Source organism: Corvus brachyrhynchos, unplaced genomic scaffold (assembly GCF_000691975.1).
Source record: "Corvus brachyrhynchos isolate BGI_N302 unplaced genomic scaffold, ASM69197v1 scaffold61, whole genome shotgun sequence".
In the NCBI taxonomy this organism is placed as follows: Eukaryota; Metazoa; Chordata; class Aves; order Passeriformes; family Corvidae; genus Corvus; species Corvus brachyrhynchos.
In genome coordinates, this window is record NW_008236478.1 from 6091294 (window position 1) to 6097293 (window position 6000).

Genomic DNA, 6000 nt, shown 5'->3' on the forward strand with positions numbered 1-6000 from the left:
GATTCTGCAATCCAAATGAAAACCAGCTTTAACTGTGTTCTAAAGAAAGATTGATACATTACAAATCACCTGTAGCAGGTTCTTTCCAAATCCACAAATAAATAATAACAAATATAAACCAGAAAAATCAAGAGACTGCTCTTTCACACACAAGAGAACAATCTTACTCTCAGTGAGGACCCTTATCAGAACCCTCAGAGCCCACACCAGAGTTCATTATGGTTTTCTGTCGATACAGCCCTTAACGAGAGCTTCACACACCATCTAAATGGCATTAGATGGCCTACCTAGAACTCAGGACTAGAGCTTAAACAGCATCTACATTCCAGCTGCCAATCCAGCAATTTAGTGTTCAACTCCCCAGGAAAACAAACAAGCAGAAAACAAACAACCTTCTCTCTCTCTCCCTCTGAACACCACACAGCAAAACCAAAACTGACAATTTCTCTAGCACACCTCTTATATGAAAAACTGTTAAAATATGTTCACAGAAAATGTTCACAGCTCTGAACACTTTCTGGTTTTGTGCAATTTTTCTCTTTCCAGGTGATATAGCTGTCTGATTGAAGGCAGAAAGCCCAGCAGAGTTGAAGCAAGCATTGCATATTAAAAATAACAAAACAAAGCACTTGCTTCAGGTCACAACTGGGATGGCTTCACAAACATAGAACCTGAAGAAAATCTGAAAGGATCAATTGTACTTTTGTAAAAATCTAGGGAAACCTTCATCCTAAGCTGAAAAACAGATTTTGTTTTTTAGTTCAAGGTACTATATACATATCAGAACGCAATGACAGAAAGGAACAAACTGAACCTGAGGTTAAAAAAGGGAAATTAGGAAATTAAAGAAACTCTGAAATCTTCTGACACTGAAAGAACACACAATGAGTTTCAGGGGTGTGCAATGTTATGAATAAACAACAGCATGTAACAATTAGTATTGTGGCTGCTTGTGACACTGTAGTTCTCTGAATTACTTTGAACCACTTAAAAAAATTTTAGCTGATCACTTCAGACTTCTAACATATAAACCAGAGCATCTTTACATAGGAGATGCAGTTTTATAATATAATTAATGTCCTAAAGGAAAGACAGCAAATTGAAAGCAAATGGTTAATGAATTTGTTAGCAAATAGGACTAAATATGGTGAAAGATGTTTCCCAGCCTTGGCATCCAGCACGGAGCCTCACTGGTGCCTGGATAAGCAGAGGAAAGCCTTGTACACAGACCTTGCTATCTCCCCAGTAAAGTCGTATTTGCAAGTGAAGGACATTGATAGAGATTCTCAAAATAGTGAGCTGGGGAAAAGGGGGGTGGGTTAGACTGAAAACACAGCACAGGCTTTGAGAACAAAAGGTCCTCTCACAGATTTATACTTTCCAAACACCACTGACGTATGTGAAAGAAAACACAGACAATAAATTCTCATTCTCAGCACAGATTTCAAGACATCACTTTAATTATTCCTATCAGTTCTGTTGTCTATTGCACTCCTCCAACACATGAGCGATACTTCCCATGTTTTCAGCAGCACTTTTTGTGTACCCAATGTGCAGGTGCAGCAAATACCTTGGCAAGGGGCAAAGTGATTATCACTTAAGAAAACAGTAACACTGTATAGTTCATATTCCTTCAAGGTCTTGAGCAAAGCATAAATTCTCATGGAAACGAAGTTATTGCACTTCAAGCATCAGACAGCGAAGCAGGTAAGACTTACTGCTGCTTGTAGTGATGATTTTGCCACATTTTGTAATTTATAGACTTTTTTCTTTCCTTCTCTCCTGCATTTGTTCAGTAATTCAAGTAAGTATTTTCTCAGGTCTTAAATGTAAAAGCCTCAAATATTGTGCAGTAGTGCAATATATGGTAAAAGGGGATATTGCTACTAACTTGCAATTAATTTTCAGGTCAAGTCTGCAGAGCTGCACTTCATTTTTCCTAAGAACTCTACACTTTCTTGTATGTATTTCAGAAACATTCACTGATGAATTTTTAACATACTAATTACTGTTGAGTCTCTGCTGAATCCTTTGCATTAATGTTGGTTATCTCACACTTCAACCTCTGTTTTAGTCTGCAGTAATCTTTAACAGCCTTATAGTTAAAAAGAAATGGTACTGTGTCAGGAATAAAAACCATTTTGATTCTCCCTAATATACACATTTATATTCCAGGCTTACTCTTGCCACAAGTGGAGTGGATCGCGATCTGGCTCGTTGTTCCTTTTTCCTATGCATATACTTCTTTGAGAATTGCTTCTAAAGAGGTATAGGGCATGGGAAAATGGGGCAACTGAGATACTTCATTACTCATCTCAAGCAGCATTGCAAAAGCAACAGTAGAAATGTTTAGAGAAAACAGATGTGTGAAGAAATGAAAGGTAAATTTATGAAACTCCCAATTAACCCTCAAAACCTGCACTAAAAGATACCGGCACTATTTACTCTGATCTAACAGCTAAATGTTGGTTTCCTCTTAAAATCCCATTTATTAAAAGAGCAATATTTTAAGCATTTCTCCAACTACATTATTAAACATATCCCCCTTGGTCTAATGTAAAACACATGCATCGCTAATAAGCTGCTTCTATAGTCCTTATTCCCATAAGCCTCCAACTGAAAATAACAGAAATGCAGTCACACACACTGCCAAAAATGCCACTCTTTCTCCCTGTCTCACAGGTGCTGGGAATCGGCTGTCACTGAATCCAGGTAATGCTGGCTCACGTGTGTAAAGCCCAGTCATGCAAATGCCACCTAAGTGGGTTGTCTGTAATACATCACTTATTCTTAGGATTTTATCCTTTAAGATCCTAGGTACCTTTTACATGATGCCTGCATGTGTAGAATTGCAAAGTCTTCTCTTATAAAACCCAGTTAATAGTAAATCAAATTAAAAACATATTAATATCTTTTTCTTTCTTTCACCCACAGGTATCTTGGAAGTGGAAGTACAAGCTCTCTTTGCTCATTTCATTTAGTAGAAAAACAGTCATTAAACACAATTTTTATGTTTCTGTTCAATTACTTTCATTTACTCTAAATAACAATGTGTCACATCAATTCTGGGGGGAAAATACTGCTGTTATGAAATAATGTAACTGTACATAATGCGTGTCAAATAAATATCTAGTGATTCAGTCACAGATCAAAAGTTTGTGTTACACTGCATCTCAGTTTCTAACAATTGTTGTAAAGCTGTGGGCTCAGAAAGAGCAAAACAAGGTGCATTACAAGTCATTTTACTCGGTGGTTATTGTTATGCTACACCATTCAATATTAAATGAATATTTTAGAAGTTACTTTTAATTTATCTCTAATAGTGTCGGAGGACTATTCTTTTTACATATCACTTTTTTTCTTAAATTAAAAGTCAATTTAAAAATTACATCCACAACTATATCTTTATTCACTAATTTCATATCAAAGCTTGTGGTAAAGAGAGTTTGTCAGGGATTATTTTTAATATTAAAAAAATATTAAATATATATAGTTATTCAAGTCAAAAGGAACCCCCACAATTACTGCATGAAAGGTGGAAAAAATACACACAAAACAAACAAAAGTATAAATAAACAAGAGATAACTCCCCATATAACTTAGTCTCTCATATTTCACATAAATTTCACATTAATATAAAATTTTAAAAGCAATTGCACCAGCAAAGTGTATATTTTACCTTTAATATGTTTCTTGTAAAACTCAGCCTATAACAAATCCCAGATCCCTATGCAGCAGGACTACAACTGATCCTTTTTCTTTTCTTACAGCACAGAATGCACAGTTTAAGTTCAAAGCTAATAGGAATAATAATGTCATCTTGGCCATTACCAAAAACAGAGGCAAATAAAGTGTTTGAGTTAGGAGTGAAATCTATAAAAATAGGAGGCCAAATACAGTAGCAGCAAAGCAAGCAGCAAGACTGAACTGAACAACATGAACTGATAAACAAACACCTCTTTTACATGATTTTGACATTTTATATGATTTGGGGTTGTTGGATGTTTTGGAGTTTTTGTAATGCTTTTAAAATCATTTAAGGAGAGCAAATCTAGTTCTCCCTCCTAATACCACTGGTTACTGATCCCATCTTCCACAGCTAAAGTGAAAACTTTGTTAGCCATAACATAACCTGTAATGGTTCTCAAACTCCAAACACCAGTCTCTGTAAGCATCTATAAAGTGATGACACAACAGGACATACAAATGTTGAAACTCTGAGCAGGTACTGAGACCAGAGCAAGCAGATCTGGAGGAGGGGTGGGACAGTGATGAGACAGTGAAGCCCAGAGTATTTACAGGGGTTTTTTTAACTCTATCCAGTTTATGCTTTATCTTTCAAACACAAATCACAACCCTATGCATAAACACCTTCCTGAAGGAGACTGAAAGGAGAGTAAAAGACATGGTTAAAATGTGGGTGGAGAGACCTTCCCCCTACCCCTTTTTTTTTGGCACAGTGCAAGATACACTCTAATCATCATTAAAAAATAATTATTTTAAGTGGGAGCAATAAGCCTAGAGGGTAAGTACAGGATGATCCCATTCTGTAAGGCTTAAATAGAAAGACAGAATTTAAGCTATAAATATCTTTTTCACCTCCTAAAAACATCAGGCTAAGATGAACTTATGGAACAATGTAATGAAAATAACATACCAAGGTACGTGTCATATTGTTGAATAGTAAATACTCAGTGGTGTAAAATGAAGGGCTGGAAAAATGCAAAGAACTTTGCAATACAAAGGAAATCAGTATTAAGGGTTGTACTGTCCAGCAAGTGCATTACAGTTTGTATCCCTGCCTGAGTTAAATGGGCAGTGAAAGTTTTAACAAAGTTCCTGCTGCTTGTTTCTGTTTGTCATTGATCATGTAACTGCTGGGAAAAGGGAAAAATTGAACACAAGATGTCTTTTTTCAGAAATCATGCCCTCATATTTGGAAACACTGTGCATGGCATGTCTAATATCCTGCAGTTCTCGTGACTCCCTATTCCTACTTTTACTTCTCTGTATGCAAGCTTTAAACTACATCAGAGAACCAACCTACCTTGGTGGGGGGGAGGGGGGAATGTATCAGAAAAAAAAAAATTCTACTCCCCCTCTCAGTGGAATTATTTCACTGATCTGATTCCTTTTGTACCTGCACAAACAGCTGCATCAGTATAATACTGGAAGAAATGAAAGAAGAGCAGCAGAAGTTGCTTATGCTGGAAGGACAGTTAGGAACCTCTTTGGAACTGCAGCATGAGAAAAAAGCTTTTACCCTTCCCCTGTACCCAGTTTGCCTAACACAAAATACCCATGACCGATTTGCCCTAGAGAAAAGTCTTTATCTCTGCCTATTTCAAAGACTCACAGAAGCTTGTAAATGTAATTCTTCTCTAAACACCACCTGTCAGCACTGCCATAAGTGACAGTGGAAAAGAAATAAGGAATCATGGTCTGTGCATCCAAATGCAGGGGTTTTGCTACAAACACAACACAGTTAGCAGCAACATACTATGCTATGGACACTTACATTCATTGGTCACTGAAACTGAAGGTAAATCTTCAAGTACTATTCCAGCATACACATAAAATTTTCTTTTTAAATTATTTTTGAAGATGCCTATAGGTCAGCTTTGTCACTCCATGTGAACAAGAGAGGTGTAGTTCCATATGAAAAACTGAGCAGATTAAACAACTCACTGATGCTGGAAAGGAGTCCTTCACCACTTTCTCCTCCTCCTGCTTACCTTGGACCACTGCAGGCTAATTTCCCAAGCCCCAGATAATTCTTACCAAAGACGGAAAGGGGAAAATTCTTGGTCTTGGGTTAAAAAAAAAAGACATACCAGAACAAGGGGGAAAAAAATTCCACCAAAATGACTTCATGTATTTATCTTTGCTAATTTCATGAGGTTTTTTTTCACTGAAGAACTGCAATTTAGTGATAATTTACACACCATGCATAAGTAATAGACGGAGGAAGGAGAATTTACACACCGTGCATGTGCATAG

The 6000-nt window shown here is 36.7% G+C and overlaps 1 long non-coding RNA gene across 2 annotated transcripts; it reads left to right on the forward strand.

Annotated features, from left to right (window-relative positions):
• The first annotated feature begins 1504 nt into the window (after window positions 1-1504).
• LOC108444676 lies at window positions 1505-3309 on the forward strand. 2 transcript variants are annotated; one of them, XR_001859306.1, is made up of 3 exons: window positions 1505-1707; window positions 1909-1960; window positions 2176-3309. It is a non-coding gene; the product is annotated as an uncharacterized LOC108444676 (long non-coding RNA). The 2 variants fall into 2 exon arrangements; XR_001859305.1 differs by having other exon boundaries at window positions 1697-1707; window positions 1909-3309.
• The last annotated feature ends 2691 nt before the right edge of the window (window positions 3310-6000 follow it).